At 37.7% G+C, this 18,749-nt stretch overlaps 1 long non-coding RNA gene across 1 annotated transcript; it reads left to right on the top strand.

Moving 5' to 3' along the window:
• Positions 1-4,454: 4,454 nt before the first annotated feature.
• On the top strand, positions 4,455-6,337 carry LOC118501857. Its single transcript, XR_004904519.1, has 2 exons — positions 4,455-4,496; positions 5,969-6,337. It is a non-coding gene; the product is annotated as an uncharacterized LOC118501857 (long non-coding RNA).
• The last annotated feature ends 12,412 nt before the right edge of the window (positions 6,338-18,749 follow it).

Genomic DNA, 18,749 nt, shown 5'->3' with positions numbered 1-18,749 from the left:
AATTGTATTCCAACTAATTCACTATTCTTTGTATTTTAGTTTTTATTCTTTTATTTATATTTAATTATTTTTATTATATTGTTATTTCAAATCTCACATTGTACCCTTCCCTTGTATTACTCCATTTTGCCTTCATTCTGCCCTTTCTTATTTTCATTGTAAATATTATTTTACCACATGCTATGCCGTTTTCCTATTCCTTACTCTTACTATTTTTCCTCCACCTATCCTCTCAAAAGCATTCCTCCTTCATTTAGTCAACTCAGTTTTTTTTCCTCTTCTTATAATATTCTTATTTCCTTTCCACCTTTGTAAAGTGTGGCTTGTTTGACATAGATAATACAGTTATTGCTGTTCTTCTTCAATGGTATTCCTATTTGTTCACTATTTTTAAAATTTCAAATAACATAGGTTACTCTGCTGCTGCCTCACTCTATTTTGCTTTCTTCCTGACTTTGCTTACTTGAGTTAAGAATTTTATTTTTTCCCCTTTATTAGCCTGGATCCTATTCCTTACTCACCATTTTCCTTTCCCTATCCTCTCACGATCATTTTTCTTTACTTAGATATCTCATATTCTCTTTCTTTTTTGTGTAATATTCTTATTCTGTTTCCAGCAAGGCTTTCATTTAAAATGGAAGGCAAAACAAAGAGCTTCCCAGACAAAAGGAAGCTAAAAGATTATATCTCCACAAAACCAGCATTGTAAGACATGATAAAAGGGCTGCTCTAGAAAGGAGAAGAAAGAGAGAAAGACAGTGGGAGGAAGAGAGAAAACACATGCAGGGAAAGTTACAATGAATAAGTCCCTATCAATAATAACCTTAAACATGCATGGATTAAATGATCTAATCAAAAGACATAGGGTAGCTCAATGGATAAGAAAATACAAAAAATAAAAATAAAATTCAGCACCCATTTACGATAAAAACACTCAAAAAAGTGAGAAAAGAGGAAGCATACCTCAACATAATAGAAGCTATATACGAGAAATATATAGCCAACAGTATATTCAATGAACAAAAACTAAAAGCTTCTGCTTTAAGTTCAGGAATAAGACAGGGTGTCTGTTTTCACCACTTTTATTCAACATAGTACAAGTTCTAGCCACAGCAATCAGACAAGAAAAAGAAATAAAAGGTATCTGAGTTGGAAAGGAAGAGGAAAAACTGTCATTATTTGCAGATGACATGATAGTGTACATAGAAAACCCTATAGTCTCCACCAAAAAACTATTCAAACTAATAAATTAACCTGGAAAAATAGCAGAATATAAAATCAATATTCAGAAATCCAAGGCATTTTTGTACACTAACAATGAAATCACAGAAAGAGAAACTAGAAAAAATATCCCATTTATTATACCAACAAGAAAAATAAAATACCTAGGAATAAACCTAACCAAGAAGGTAAAAGACCTACACTGAGAAAAGTATAGAAAACTGAAGAAAGAAATTAAGGAAGACACAAATAAATGGAAGCATATGCCATATTCATGGATTGGAAGTATTAACATCATTAAAATGTCCATACTACCTGAAGCAATCTATAGATTCAATGCAATTCCTATTAAAATACAAATGGCATACTTCACAAATCAAGAGAAAATATTTCAAAAATTTATATGAAACCAAAAAAGACCCTGAATGGCCTCAGCAACTTTGAAAAAGAAGAACAAAGTAGGAAGTATCACAATACCGGATATCAAACTATACCACAAGGCTACTATAATCAAAATAGTCATGTACTGGCATAAGAACAGACATACAGATCAATGGAAGAGAACAGAGAACCCCCAAATAAACTCAAGTCTCTACAGTCAATTAATGTTTGGCAAAGGAGGCATGAATATACAGTGGAGGAAAAGTATCCTCTTCAATAAATGGTGTTGGGAGAACTGGACTGGTACATGCGGAAAAAAAATGAAATGAGGGCAACTTACAACATACACCAGAATGAACTAAAAATGAATAAAAGACTTAAATATAAGTCCTGATACCATAAAAGTCCTAGCAGAAAATATAGGAAGTAAAATTTCAGATATCACATGTTAGCAATATTTTTGCCAATATATCTCCTAAGGCAAGGGCAATAAAGGAAAAATAAATGGGACTACATTAAACTAAAAAGCTTCACACGGCTAAAGAAACCATCATCAAAATGAAAAGAGAACTAACTATATGGGAGAACATATTTTCCAATGATACATTGGATAAGGTTTAGTCACCAGAATATAGAGAGAACTCATATGACTTAACACCAGGAAGACAAACAGTCCAATTAAAAAATGGGCAATGGGCCTGAATAGACAGTTCTCCAAGGAGTACATACAGAAGGCCCATAGATATACGAAGAGATGCTCAACATCACTAGCCATCAGAGAGATGAAAAAATCCACAGTGAGATATCACCTCATACCTGCCAGAATGGCCATCATTAACAAATCAACAAACAAGTGGTGGTGAGGATGTGGATAAAAGGAAACCCTAGTGCGCTGTTGGTGGGGATGAAGACTGGTGCAGCTACCATGGGAGACAGTATGGAATTTACTTAAAAAACTAAAAATGGAAGTGCCTTTTTTGACCCAGTGATTTCACTGCTGGGAATGTACCCTAAGAATCCTGAATCACTAATTCAAAAGAACATATGCACCCATGTGTTCACAGAAGCTTTATGTATAATAGCCAAATGATAGAAACAGCCTAAGTGCCCACCAGTAGAGGAGCTGATGAAAAAACTGTGGTACATTTACACAATAGGATACTATGCAGCAGAAAGAAAGAAGGAACTTCTACCTTTTGACACAGCATGAATGGAACTGGAGAATATTATGCTAAGTGAAATAAACCAGTTGGTGAAAGAGAAATACCATATGATCTCATCTATAATTATGAGGAGTCTAATGAACAAAATAAAGTAAGGAACAAAATAGAACCACAGACAAGAAAATGTGGAACAGACTGAAATTGACCAGAGGGAGTGGGGAAGGAGGATAATAGTAGAAAGAAGAGGAAGGGACTAGACAAAGAACATGTATGAATGACCGACCCATGGACATGGACAACAACGTGGAAATTGACTGTGGGAGCAGGAGTTGGGATGGGCAGAGGAGGGCAAAGAGGGAAAATTTGGGACATCTGTAATAGAATAACAATAAAAATTATTAAATAAAAAAACAATAAAATTGCAGTTATTCTTACATTATAAAAAAAGAACAACCCCTGGCTGGCGTAGCTCAGTGGATTGAGCGCAGGCTGGGAACCAAAGTGCCCCAGGTTCAATTCCCAGCCAGGGTACATTCCTGGGTTGCAGGCCATAACCCCCAGCAACCGCACATTGATCTCTCTCTCTCTCCCTCCCTCCCTCCCTTCCCTCTCTAAAAATAAATAAATAAAATCTTTAAAAAAAAAAAAGAACAAAAAATCCTTAGTCAATCTGATTCTCTGGCAATGGGAGGGCGGTACTTGAGTTTACTGAAGTGGGTATCAGTTTGGGGAAGGGAAAGGTATAGATGGCAAGTAGGGACTTGACAAATAACTTCATGTGACTTACTGACAAGCATACAAGACCACCTGTCTGAGGCAGCGTAAGATGAAGACAATATTGATAGTGCTTGAAGTCTGGTAAACTGAGTGAGAAAAAATGTAATCACAGAAGAGTGTTTTTACCCAGTTTGCTCTCACACTTGGGTTTGCTGTCTTGCTCCCTACTTAGCAAAATAAAATAGATTATGGAGGATGGTTCTAAGAGAGTTGCCTTTGATGGTTTGCCTTGTTCTTTTTTCTGCTGGTAAGTTTTTCATTGAGGGCTCTGGAAGCTCAGCAGCTCCATGAACTATGTTTTTGGAAGTCCTAGAACTTGGACTTTATGGAATTATGCAAACATTTTCATATATATGTGCATTTCCCCATTTGAATAAACTGCTAGATTCCTTTAAGTGTCTTATTGTTACTGGACAGGACTGGGCCCTGAGAGGGCCTGCCTCAGGCTGGCCAGTAGTGTATGGTTTCTTGACTCTATGTGGGAAAGATTTCACAACAAGAGTCCTGGTGATTTTGAGAGTGTTTGTTAAAACTGGAGACAGTGAAACTGAGGAAGAGCTTAGGGTAGAAGAAGCAACAGGAAAAAGCCTAGGCAGTGCTCTGCTTTGGGTTCCTAGAAACGTTTTTGTAAAGAAGTAAACCAAAGTGGGGCTGCTGTTAGCTCACTGTAAAGTCAGAGAAAAGGGAGCCTTGGACACAGGTTCCCTTGGCAGGTAATCCAGGGAGGACCTGCCACTTCCTGCTGCTCTCAGAATTGCAAGTCTCATGGGGACCTTTAGAGTTTAGGAGAAAGAAAGTAAAAAGTTCATGCTTAAGAAAAGGTGTGGGCATGTTCCTGAGAGAGTTTGTACCAGCATCCTTTGTGTTGAGGGTCTTTATCTTTTTCTGCAGAGTTCTCACTCTGACTTAACCTCTTAGGGGAGGGTTTCAGCAGAATATTCATCAGCTTTCCAGGTGTGTTTTTAATGTGCTGATGCATCAAAATGAATGTATAGGGGAGTTTGGGGTTTTTCTCTGGTTGGCTTCACTGATTTACTTTTTATCTTGGGGCTATCTATTGGGTTTTTTTTTTATTTGTTCCCCTGACTTCCTCTGTCCTTGGGTTTGGCTGGCACAAATGGCACTAATTGGGTCTCTGATCTTTATCTTCCCAACCATGATGATTTAACCTAATTATTCTCCGGTTAGGGAGATGATATATAAACCATTTGATCTTAAGTGTCCTTGGTTGGGGAAGATAAGGTCTTGTGATTCAGTAGCTGTCTATAAGTTATTTGAATTGTTTGGCCTTGTTTGATTATCTTGTCTATTTCCCCATTCTACTAGCCCAGGAATTTTTCTAGCTTCTTACCTCATGTCTCATTATAACCACTGTAAAAGTCATTGCTGTAGGCAAATGCTACCCTGTTGGTCATAATATGTCCTTTTTGGAAAAAAAAAAGCCTCAGCCTCACCCCAGGAGGAACAGTGTGTTTGGACCTTTACTTTCTCAGTTAGTGTGATCGTTAAAATGTGTGCATTGAATAACAGTGTGCCAGGTTTGATAAATATTTATTTTTATTCTCAATAACTATTAGAACTAGGAGTTGTCATCATTTATAAATGACAAACTTGAAGCTTAAAGGGATTAAATTACTTGACCAAAATCCTATGGCTAATAATGAGAGAGCCTAGATTGAAAGGTAAGGCTGTAGGGTTTCAAACTTGATGCTCTTTGATGACATCAAGTTGCTCCTTACTGCAGGTTTGATCACGAACATTACAGCTGCACTTCTTAAATTCTAAGCTGATGTGCAACTCTCTATGAATCTTCTGTGAAATCTTACCAGTATTTTCTAGCCCAAACTAATCTCTTATTTCTCTCTGTATCCTCAAAGCACATTTCGCCTCTATACTAACACCTCTGATCATCTGTTTTGTATTCATAGTTAGTTATGATATGTCTTTTCTCCTCACTAGCTTGTGAATGTTGTAATAATGACAATAACAATAACAGATAGCATTGATTAAAAACTTCCTAAGGGCCAGATATTGTGTTATGTACTTCACTTGTCCCATCTCATTCAGATGTTAGGACACTCTTTTGGTGGCATTATTATTATTTGTGTTGTGTACATGCCTTACACAGACTAAATTAGGGCTTGTACACATGACTAATAAGACTTGAGATTCAAAAAAAAGTATTTGTTCTCAATGTAAATAAAATATATGCAATACTCAATGCTATAAAAATGCTCAAGTTTAGTTAATTTCAAGTTTGTTAACTTGTTGAATTTCCAGATGTGGTTAAACTGTTATTTTGCTTAAAAAAAAACAACAACACTAGGTATTCAAGCACCTATCTTTCTGACTCCAAAAATCAAGCCCTCAATCTCTGTGTCCTCTGCAGATGCTATGTCTTACTCATGTTTGTATCTTCCTCTCAGGGTCCATCATGCTTGGTAATGTTTTCCTCTTTGGAAGACTCTTCATCAATATAAAAAAACAAACAAACTAGCTACAAATATATACAGATATATGAATTAATTGCAAAGCCAATATGTTCAATAAAAAAACAAACAGAAAAAGAATGTATGTGCTGTATGATTCTATGTGAAGTTCAAGAAAAATAAAAACTAATCTATGGTGACAGAAGGTAAAATAGAGTTTATCTTCTGGAAGGGACAGTGACTGTGAAGCAGCATCAGGGGACTTTCACATATAATGAAAATGTTTTATATCTCAATCTGGGAGGTGGTCACATGGGTGTGTACATTGTTTATTAGTTTTACTTTAATAAAGATTATTAAAACTTTTGCCAAATGAGTTCACTTAAATATGAGGTTCAGGAAGCATGGATCACGTCAGTTTGAGGTCACTACCAAGGAAGGTATTGATCATACATCCCCAGCAAATGCCAATGAGGTCCCCCAACTAAGAGAAAAAATACCACTCTACTCAGTTACTAGTGTTCTGATCTTTTCTTTGAGTACTTTCTTCTACTAGGCAAGGATACCCCTTAGTCTCAGGAACTTACTTCTCCAACTAAAGATGTCTTCAGTTCTACTAGTAAAGATGCTCTATTTCTCTCCAGTGTGAGCTTGATAGTCATAATTTAGTTTCCTGAGCTCTGCCTCAATTTGGCTCCCATAAACTCTGTTAAATAAACTACAAAGTTGGGCTGTGGGTATTGGGATAACTTGTATTGATTTTTTTTTCAAGGCCTAATGTAATTGTTTTTCTATAGCCAGCTCTGTCTTTTTTTTTTTTTTTTTTTTTTTTCAGTGAAACGATTCCAGAAACTTACTTTTTTTCTTGCTGAGACAGTGTACTGGCAACCTAACTTCAGGTGGTAGTGTCATTGCAGCCACTGACTCTGGCCCTTCCCTGACATTCACCCTTTTTTGGTTGGTCTTGCCATCCTGATGCAAAAGAATGAGACCTACTTACATAGTGCTATCCACTTTTCCCAGCCATAATTTTAGACAAAAAGCACTAGGTTGTTTGATATAAGTTTTGTACTCCACTTCTTTAATTTATTATTTAATGTTTCTTGCTAGGTTGCTGATATAGTTCAAGTTGTTTTCTAGTTTAAAAAATTATGGTAAAATCATGTAACATAAAATTTATCCTATTAATCATTTTAAGTGTACCATTTAGTGACATTGAATACATTCACATTGTTGTGTAGTCATCACCACCATCCATTTCGAGAGCTATTCATCATGGGAACTGAAACTCTGTACACATTTAACAATAATTGCTGATTTTCCTTCACATTGTGTGTATAGACGATTTTTAAATAATTGTTTTATTGTTGTTCAATTACAGCTGTCTGCATTTCCCCCCAACCACTCCCCCGTCACCCCAGCCAAACCCACCTGCCACTCCTTGCTTGCATCATCCCCTCTGGTTTTGTCCATGTGTCCTGGACACAGTAGTTCCTGAAAACCCTTCCCCACATTATCCCCTCCCACCTCCCCCCTCATCAATATCAAAATGTTCTTAATTTCTATGTCTTTGGTTATATTTTGCTTGCTTTTTCCTTTTGTTGATTAGGTTCCAGTTAAAGGTGAGATCACATGGTATTTGTCTTTCATTGCCTGGCTTATTTCACTTAGCATGATGCTCTCCAGATCCATCCATGCTGTCACAAAGTGTAGGAGCTCCTTCTTTCTTTCTGCTGTGGAGTATTCCATTGTGTAAATGTACCATTGTTTTTTGATCCACTCATTTACTGATGGGCACTTAGGTTGCCTCCAGAGCACTTGGCTATTGTAAATTGTGCCGCTATGAACATTGGGGTGCATAGGTTCTTTTGGATTGGAGTTTCAGGGCTCTTAGGGTATAATCCCAGCAGTGGAACTGCCGGGTCAAAAGGCAGTTCCATTTTTAGTTTTCTGAGGACATTCCCTACTGTTTTCCACAGTGGCTGCACCAGTCTGCATTCCCACCAACACTATACTAGGGTTCTCTTTTTTCACACCCTCTCCAACATTTGTTTGTTGATTTGTTTATGAAGTCCATTCTCACCAGTGTGAGGTGGACTCTCACTGTGGTTTTAATTTGCATCTTTCTGATGGCTAGTGATGTTGAACATCTCTTCATATATCTATGGGCCCTGTGTATGTCCTCCTTGGAAAACTGTCTGTTCAGGTCTTTTGACCATTTTTTAATTTTTTTTGTCTTCCTGGAGTAGAGTCATGCGAGTTCTTTATATATTTTGGAGATCAAACCATGGTCCGAGGTGTCATTGGCAAATATGTTTCCCATAGAGTTGGTTCTCTTCATTTTAATGCTGTTTTCTTTGGCCATGCAGAAGCTTTTTAATTTGATGAGGTCCCATTTGTTTATTCTTTCCTTTATGTCCCTTGCTTTAGGGGATGTATCAGTGAAGATGTTGCTCTGTGGAATATCTGAGATTTTCCTGCCAATGTTTTCCTCTAGGACTTTTATGGTGTCATGACTTCTATTTAAGTCTTTTTCCACCTTGAATTTGTTTTGTGTATGGTGCAAGTTGGTGATCGGGTTTCATTTTTTTGCCTCTAAAGGCATGTATCTGTCCAGATCTCCCAACACCATTTGTTGAAGAGGCTATTTTTAGTACATTTTATGCTTCTCCTTTTGTCAAATATTAATTGACAATAGACACTTGGGTTCATTTCCGGGCTCTCTATTCTGTTCCATTGACCTATGTGTCTATTCTGCTAGTACCAGGCTGTTTTGATTACAGTGGCCTTGTAATACAGTTTGATGTCAGGTACTGTGATTCCTCCTACTTTGTTCTTCTTTCTCAAAATTGCTGCAGCTGTTCAGGGTCGTTTATGCTTCCTTATAAATTTTTGAAATGTTTGTTTTATATCTGTGAAATATGTCATTGGCATTTTAATAGGGATTACATTGAATCTATAAATTTCTTTGGGTAGTATGGCCATTTTGATGATGTTAATTCTTCCAATCCATGAGCATGTACCATGCTTCTATTTGTTTTGTCTTCCTTAATTTCTTTCTTCAATGTTTTGTAGTTTTCTGAGTACAGGTCTTTTACCTCCTTGGTTAGGTTTATTTCTAGGTATTTTATTTTTCTTGTTGTTATTTCAAATGGGATGTCTTCCCCTGGGTTCTGTTTCTGATATTTCATTGTTGGTGCACAATAATGCCTTTGATTTCTGAATATTGACTTTGTATCCTGCTGTTTTGCCAAATTCACTTATTAGGTTGAGTAGTTTTTTTTGGCAGAATCTATAGTATTTTCTGTGTACACTATCATGTCATCTGCAAACAGTGACAGTTTTGCTTCCTCCTTTCCAGTTTGGATGCCTTTCATTTCTTTTTCTTGTCCGATTGCTGTGGCTAGGACTTCCAATACCATGTTGAATAGGAGTGGTGAAAGCAGGCATCCTTGTTTTGTTCCTGATCTAAGTGGGAAAGCTCTAACTTTTCCCAATTGGTTATCATGTTGGCTGTAGGTCTCTCATATATGACCTTTATTATGTTGAGGGATGCTCCCTCTATTCCCACTTTGCTAAATGTTTTTATCATAAGTGGGTGCTATATCTTATCAAATGCTTTTTCTGCATCTATGGATATGATCATGTGATTTTTATTTTTGTTTTGTTTATGTGGTGTATTACGTTTATTTATTTGCAAATATTATATCATCCTTGCATCCCTGGGATGAACCCCATTTGATTGTAGTGTATGATTTTTTCTTAATGCATTGCTAGATACAGTTTGTCAACATTTTGTTGAGGATTTTAGTGTCTATGTTCATCAGCGATATTGACCTGAAGTTTTCTTTCTTTGTTATGTCTTTATCTGGTTTTTGGATTAGGATGATACTGGCTTCATAAAAAAAAAAGTTTGGGAGTCTTCCATATTCTTGAATTTTTTCATATAATCTATGAAGGGTAAGGGTTAGCTCTTCCTTAAATGCTTTGTAAAATTCTCCTATGAAATCATCTGGTCCAGGGCTTTTGTGTGTTGGAAGGTTTTTATTAGTGTTTCAATTTCATCAGCTGTTATTGGTCTGTTCAGGCTTTCTGCTTTTTCTTCATTCAGTTTTGGAAAATTATATTTTCTAAGAATTTGTCCATTTCATCTAGTTTCTCAAATTTTTTGGCATATAGTTCTTCATAATAATTTCTTACAATCCTTTGTATTTCTGTGGTGTGAGTTGTAATCTCTCCTCTTTCATTTCTGATCATGCTTATTTGGGTCCTCTATCTTTTTTTTATCACGAGTCTGCTTAGAGGATTGTTGATTTTCTTTATCTTTTCAAAGAAAAAGCTCCTGGATTTATTGATCCTTAGAATTGTGCTTTTAGTTTCTATGTCATTTAATTCTGTTCTGATCTTTGTTATTTCCTTCCTTCTACTTGCTCTGGGCTGTCTTTGCTGTTGTTCCTCAAGTTCTTGTAAGTGTAGGGTTAGGTCATTTATTTGAAATGCCTGTATCTTTTTTAGGTAGGCCTGTATCACTATGAACTTCTGTCTCAAGACTGCCTTTGCTGTGTCCCTTAAGTTTTGGGTTGTTGTGAATTCATTTTCATTTGTTTCCAGAAACTTTTTGATTCCTTCCTTAATCTCATTCTTAACCCATTCATTGTTTAATAGCATGCTATTCAATTTCCATGAGTTTGAGTGTTTGGGATTTTTTTTCCTTGAGGTTGGTTTCTACTTTCAGGCCTATGTGGTTGGAGAAAATACTTGATATGTTTTCAATTTTTTTTTAATTTATTGAGGCTTGTTTGAGTTCAATCATGTGGTCTATCTTTGAAAATGTTCCTGTGCATTTGAATAGAATGTGTATGTTGCTTCTTTGGGATGAAATGCTCTGTATATATCAGTTAAGTCCATTTCATCTAGGACATTGTTAAATGCTTCAATATCTTTGTTGATATTATGTTTGAAATATCTATCCATTTTTGACAGTGGGTGTTAAAATCCCCTACTATTATTGTGTTGCTGTCAATATCTTTCTTGAAGTTCCTCAAGATTTTATTTATGTATTTGCCTGCTCCTATGTTGAGTGCATATATATTTACAATGTTTATGTCTTCTTGACAGATTCTTCCCTTGAGTATTATGAAATGAAAGTGACCTTCTGGGCCTCTTTTAATGGCTCTTTTTTTGGAGTCAATTTTATCTGATATGAGTATTGCTACCCTGGCTTTTTTTTTTTTTTTCCTGTCCATTTGCTTGGAATATTTGTTTCCAGCCCTTCACTTTCAGTCTGTGTAAGTCTTTTGTTCTGAGGTGGGTCTCTTGTAGGCAGCATACATGTGAATCATGCTTTCTAATCCATTCTGCTATTCTGTGTCTTTTGATTGGGGTATTTAATCCATTTGCATAATGTTATTATTGATAGGTACTTATTCATTGCCATTTCTCATACCAGTGTTCCTCTCTCTCTCACTGTTTTTCTTCCTGCTCTTAAAGCAAACCCTTTAGCATGTCTTGCAGAGCTGGTTTGGAGGAGATATATTCTTTGAAGCTTCTTTTGTCTGAAAAGATTCTTATTTGGCCTTCTATTTTAATTGAGACATTTAATTTTTTTTCCTTGCTGGATAAAGTCGTCTTAGCTGCAGGTCTTTTGTTTTTATTACTTGGAATGTTCCTTGCCATTCCCTTCTGGCTTGGAGCGTTTCCACTGAGAAGTCATCTGCTAGTCTTATGGGGGCTCCCTCATATGTTACTTCCTGTTTTTCCCTTGGTGCCTTTAGGATTCTCTCTTTGTCTTGAAATTTTGCCATTTTAATTATGATGCGTCTTGAAGTGGGCCTCTTTGGGTTCCTCTTGATTGGGACTCTCTGTGTTTCTTGGATTTGTGTGACTTTTTCTCTCATCAAATTAGGGAAGTTTTCCATCATTACTTTTTCAAATAGGTTTTCTATCCCTTGCTCTTCTTCTTCTCCTTCTGGTATCCCTATTATATGGATATTATTATGTTTCATGTTGTTTTGCATTTCTCTCAACCCCTCTTCATTCCTTCTGAGTCTCTTTTCCTTTTCTTGCTCTTTCTGGGTGTTTTCTTCTACTTTGTCCTGTAGCTCGCTGGTCTGATTTTTCTGCTTCATCAATCCTGCTTTTGATTCCTTCTATTGTGTTCTTCAGTTCAGAAATTGTATTTTTCATTTCCTCTTGGCCCTTGTTTTAGCTTCTCTTTCCATTTTTATGTTGATATAGTTTGCAGTGAGTTCATTGTAATTTCCCTGTAGTTTTTAGTAATTCTCTGTGAACTCATTGAGCTTCCTAATAAGCAATGATTTGAACTCAATATCTGATAGTTGACTTGTCTCTATTTCATTTAGCATTCTTTTTGAGGCTTCCTCCTTTCCTTTCATTTAGGGATTGTTTCTTTGTCTTCCCATTGTTTGTTTTTGTTCATTGCAGGGGGGAGGCAAAATGGTTTAATACAGTGGGAATTTATTCTATGGTATATAAAGTACTAATCCATAGAGAAGAGATAGGAAATCCTTTAGATATGTATAATGTTAACCATGATATTTCTCCCAACTAACCACTTTTGGGGTGGAAAAGAGATAAGACTCTTGTTGTGGGGGGAGGTTGTGAATTGGATCTAGAAAGCAGTGAGCTTGTGGGAGGTCAGATTATGAGGTAAAGGGAGAGTAAAAGATAACAAATAGGCGTAGTGTGTGAGAATAAAGTTAACCACAACAGTATTGAAGTTCCAGAAACAATGAAGTGAAATGAGGTCTGGGGTGGTGCTGTGTATTATTTGCAATGGTATGGAACTGCAATTATTTAAAACAGTAGTGGAGCAAGAATCATGTGATAGAATCTATGTGATCTAAATAAGAATAATAGGAAGTACAGGATGTAGAGTGGTGTGCTATTGGAACACAAGTGAAGTGAAAGATGGAAAATTAAAAATTCACTGTGAAAGAGAGAACAAGGGAAACCAGCCAAACAATACAGTTTAACAAATCAAGCAAAGAAGACTAAACAGAAAGAAGAGAAATAAAAAATACTAATGAAATAAAATATATAAAAACAATGAAAAAATAATAATACAAATATACAATAACTTGCAAATTCTCTGGAGTAGCAATGTGAAATTTGTCTCAGTGTCACAGTTGTTAGGATGACCCCTCTTTGGGTCTAACTCTGGTCCTTTCATAGCTCCAGATTTTATTGTCTCACTTGTGGGAATAAAAAAAAAGGGAAAAAAAAGGAAGGAAGGAAGAAGGGATTAAAAAAGAAAGAGAAAGGAAGGAAAAAGGAATAAAAAAGTGAAGAAAGAAAGGAAGAAAGAATTAAAAATAAAGTTCTTTAAAAAAGGAAGAAGGAATTAAAAAAGAAAGAAATGAAAGAAAGAAAAAGGAATAAAAAAGGAAAGAAAGGAAGAAGAAATTTAAAAAAGCAAAAGGCAAAAAGCAAGAAGAAAATAAATTAAAAAAGAAAAAAAAAGGAAACCTCCTGCTGGCTTTAAATAAGCCAAACCAGTTCTGCTGGTCTTCCTGGCTGCAGCAAGCTGAGTAGGAATTGCTGGGGTTGGGTGTGAGGTGTTTCTGGGTGGGCAAGGGGAGGGGGAGCTCCATGCAGAGAGCCTCACCTGCTTGGGTGGGACCCTCAGCTGCTGGACTGTGGGTTCCGGCGTGGATGTGCACTCTCCCTGGGGCTGCTGGCATGAGTGCCTGGCCTCCTCTGTTGGGGCTGGATGGGCAGCTGTTGGGCCACAGGTTTGGCGAGCACTGGGGTTTCAGGTGTGATCATATAGCCACTGCAGTGGCAGCCAGAGCTGGGTGGGGGTCGGCTGGGTTGGTGGTGCATCTCTGGGATCATTGGTACAGCTAGGTGCCCTCTGCCACTGGGGCCGGGTTTAGGGGCACAGTCCTGGTCCTGGCCACTGAGGTGGGGCCAAGGCTGAGGCTGAGGAGTCTGCTTGGGTACAGCTGGGGTAGATGGGGGTGGCTTCCTGGAGAAAATTCCCCAAACAGCCACTGACTGCCTGTTTTTTTCTTTCTGTTTTTGAAAAATTCCTCCTGTTCAAGCCTGCTGCTCCATACAAGGGCCTGGCCTCTCAAATAGCCCAACTATCCAACCAGACTGGGGACTGACCAGGTCAGGGCCCCTCACAGCCCAACTCTTCCCAGCCTGCATCCACATTCTCAGCGGGTGCACACAGCCCCTGTGTGTTTGCCATTTTGTCCTTATTCCCCTACTGTGGCTTCAAGCATCCAGGTCCCTCCTGGTGCTGCTCAAACCTTGTTTGGCAGGGGAGGGAGCCATTGACCTGGCTCTCTCCCAAGAATCTTGTGGCAGACTTGGCAGGCACCAAGCCTGGGGCTGCAGCCACTCTAGTCCCTGTGCTGGTCATGGGGACCTTATTGTCCCAAAGCCATTCTCCTTACCATCTGATTTTTCAATGTCCTCTATGATTTTGGCCTCCAATCTTCAAATATGCTGAGATACCATTTGCTGTTCACTCTGTTCCTCGGAAGATCAGCTAGGTATCCCACCTGTGCACAGGGGGAAGTGGACTCTGCTCCCACCTATCTCAGCCACCATTGTAAACCACTTTTTGTTTATCCATTCAATCATTAGTGGACACTTAGGTTGCTTCCACCTTTTGGATATTGTAAATAATGCTGCTATAGATGCAGTGTACAAATGCGTGTTGAAATCCTTGCTTTTAGTTGTTTTGGATATATAGCAAGAAGTGGAATTTCTGGAGCATATGGTAATTCTACTTTTAATTTTTTGACCTACCATAATGTTTTCCATAGCAGCTGCACTATTTCACATTTCCACCTATGGTGCATAAGGGTTTCTATTTCTCACTTCCTTGCCAGCTCTTTTTTTTCCTCCCTCCCTCCCTTCCTCCCTTCCTCCCTTTATTTCATTTTTTTCTTTCTGATAGCAATTCTACTGAGGTGGTATCTCATTGCTGTTTCAGTTTGCACTTCCCTAACGATTAGTGATGCTGAACATCTCTCTTCATGCTCTTTGTGTATCTATTCATCATTTGTATATCTTCTTTGGAGAAATGTTTATTCTAGTTCTTTGCCCATTTTTTAATCAGATTATAAGAGTTCTTTATATCCTAGGAAAGTTGTGGTTTTTTAATATTATCTAATTTAATCCTCATATTACTATGGACAGAAGTATCATTGACTCTACTTTACAGCTGAGAACCCTGAAATACAGAGAGAGAAATTAACTTATAATTAATTCCCTAATCAAACATTTATTGATCACTCACTATGAGTCTGATATTACTGAAAGTAATGAGGATACAACAGTGAGAAAAAACACTGACAAAAATCCTTGCCCTTCTACAGCATGCATTCCAGTGTGGAGACATACAATAAACAAGAACATCAAATATAGAACACATTATGTTTAGAGAACTTCCTTTAACCATTTTTAAAGAGTAGATCTGCGCAGGTTCGATTCCCAGTCAGGGTACATGCCTGGGTTGCAGGCCATGACCCCCAGCAACTGCACATTGATGTATCTCTCTTTCTCTCTTTCTCCCTCCCTTCCCTCTCTAAAAATAAATAAATTTAAAAAATTTAAAAAAATAGTAGATCTGCTGGCAACAAATTCTCTCAGCAGGAATGGGAAGGGTAACTCATTACTACTAGATTTGGGTAGAAGGCTAGGCTCCCTACATGGTATCAACTAAAAACATGATAGGTAGGAGGACTCATTACTATCCTTGGGGAATTAAAATGCTGACCTTCTTCTCAGGCCTCTCTGATGTCACCCTCATGTCGTAGTTGGGGCCCTTCATTACTGTCTGGAGAGGGTGAGTTCTAAGCTTTTCATTTGATCTTTGCTGATATGGGTGGGCAGTGGGCACAGTTGTTTATAATGGTGTTAAACATCAGTATAATAGTTATTTTCTAAGTTTTCTGTTATGGTGGGCTGTCCCTTTCCTGTTCCTTTGACTAGAAAGAGCAGGCTTTTTAGGTCTGTGCCCTTTGGTGTTTCAGATAGGTGGCATCTTCCTGGGATATTTGTGGCAAAAGGAAACTCCAGGGAACTGTCAACCATGTTACCCTAGTCTTGAGGTCTCTTGCAACCTGACTTCTTTTTTCTGCCTTTTGAACTTATGTTTGTTTTATGTATAATGTCAAGAATTTTCAGTTGTACTTCACAGCAGAATTACAGAAAATATGTCTACTCCATCCTCCTGAAAATGGAAGTCCCTCTGTAATTTTAGGAATATTAACTTACTTAAATAATTGCAATATGGCTTCTTGGTAAGATGGTGGAGTAGGTAAATCCTATGCTCACTTCCTCAAACAATCACATCAAAATTATAACTGAACTACAGAACAACCATCTTTGAGAACCACCTGAAGTCCAGCTGTATAGAACTTGTATAACTAAAGATATATAGAAGAAATCACACAAAGAGTAAAGAAAATAACTATATATAAATTAAAATACTAGCGCTATAATTATGAACAAACTCAGCTTAAGTAACTTGCTCAAGAGGCTGTGTTCTGACCTAATACCATATAGCTAATATGACTTTGATGCAGACCCTGGCTCATGGGGTCTGCCACATTGTGCATGAGGCACGAGAAATTCACACAGACTACTGACTCCTGTGGAGGAAAAGGGACAGCATGGCTTTTCTCTCAAGAGGAGAAAAGCTTTGGCCCTTGCCATGACTGGCCTTTATTTCTTTTGGGGGCACATTAAGTGATGGTCCTCATTTACTATGCTTTAGGTGGTTACCCTTACAGAAAACAAAGGAGACGATGCCGCTAATCACATCACAGAAGGAAGATATTTGCAAATGCAAAGGGAAAAGTGGTTGAACCAGTTACACTCCATACTGGGGGGGTTTAGCATAGATTTTAGGAAGTTACAGTAGGCACTTGCTGCCTCAATTCAGGGTGAGGGAGTTTTAGCAAAAGCAAGTCTCAAAGCGTCCTAGGTACAATGCAGGCCTGATTCCCTACGGGAGAACCTATCTGTGGGCATGTGTCCTGTCTGGGCCCCCACCACGCAGAATGGTCTCCCATAAGACCTCACCATGCTTTTTTGCCAATAATAATACATGCATTTATGGAACTCCACTGCAGTCCTGTCACTGTCTCAGTTGCCTTCATATACTGCGTAGTCAGGTACTTATTTATTTATTTATTTATTTATTCTCTCTAATAAGTCTTATATCTACTTTTTGCTAGCCTTGTATGCCCTTGCTGTGATCTCTTAATGGTCTGCATTAGAATGATCTTGTTTTTATGATGGGACCTTGCTGTTAATGCCCTATGCTGACAGCTAACATATGCCCTCACATGGGTAAAGAATGAGGCTTCATGGAAATGTGGTTAATACACAACAGAATTTGACCCTCTGATGTTACATATTTTATACAATATCTCTTTTGTCTCTTTTAATCAAAGAGTTCTTTTGGATTTGTTACCCAGAAGCCAGCAGGCATTGGAGCCCACATCTGTGAACAATCCAGCCCTTCTCCTTTTTTTGGTTGGGTATCAACAAAACCACATGGAAAGACTGTGGCTTTGACATGGACCCACTGAGTGAAATGGCCAGCAGGTGGCCTAAAGCATTTATCTACCTGTCTGATGTACTGAAAATTACATTTTGAATAAGAATGCTTAATATTTTATTGGTTTAGACATTATCTTACAGTGCAATGGGGGAAAAGAGAGAACCTTTTCTCTGTGACTGTTATTATGGAGACATTTCTGATGTGTATTTGAGAGAGAGAAACTAATTTAAGTGCTCACTGGAGCTGTTTGGGCCTTACTTGTGAATAAAACATGCCATGTAATTGCAGCAGCACAGCCAACACACATGTATATGTAGAATTGATGCTTATTATCTTGTCAATTAACACAAAAGTAAACAGGATTGTAGGCTTTGTTATTGTTAATAATCTACCACTCACTAAGAGGGTTTAGAATCTCTTTGGTTAATCCACAGGTTTTTAATTTAGAATCGTAATGCCCAGCTTCATAAAATATGCTTAAAGAGGCTTAACAGAAAGCTAGAAGAAATTGTTTACCCTGATGAGATAATGCTCATTTGCACTTTCCCTGAAATGGTAGCTTATGTGGGGAAAAAGCTTGATTTCAAAGTATGTTTGTATATACACAGATGCACACACACACACACACATATATATACATACTCACACATACACACACAGATAACTTCTTTCAATACATTATGTTTAGAGAGCTTCCTTTTTAAGTATTTTTATTGATTATGCTATTACAGTTTTCCCAGTTTTCCCTCCTCTATCCCCCCTCCACGCTGTGCCCACAACCCTCTAGAATCCCCCCACCCCTGCTCAGTTCATGTCCATGGGTTGTACATATAAGTTCTTTGTGTTCTCTTTTTCCTATACCAGTTTTTATCTTTCCCCATCTATTTTATGCCTACTAATTACACTTCTTTCCTATACCTTTTCCCCGCTATTCCTCCCCCACTCCCCCACTGAAAACCCTCTATGTGATGTCCATTTCTCTGATTCTGGTCCTGTTCTAGTTGTTTGCTTAGTTTTTATTTTCATTGTTTTTCTTTTCTTTTAGGTTCATATGTTGATAATTGTGAGTTTGTTGTCATTTTATTGTTTATATTTTTGATCTGCTTTTTCTTAGATAAGTCCCTTTAACATTTCATATAATAAGGGCTTGGTGACAATGAACTCCTTTAAGTTCAGCTTATCTGGGAAGCACTTATCTGCCCTTCCATTCTAAATGAAAGCTGTGCT

Source organism: Phyllostomus discolor, chromosome 7, assembly GCF_004126475.2.
Source record: "Phyllostomus discolor isolate MPI-MPIP mPhyDis1 chromosome 7, mPhyDis1.pri.v3, whole genome shotgun sequence".
NCBI lineage: Eukaryota > Metazoa > Chordata > Mammalia > Chiroptera > Phyllostomidae > Phyllostomus > Phyllostomus discolor.
The sequence above is the reverse complement of the archived record's forward strand: the minus strand, read 5'-3'. Positions and strand labels throughout refer to the sequence as shown.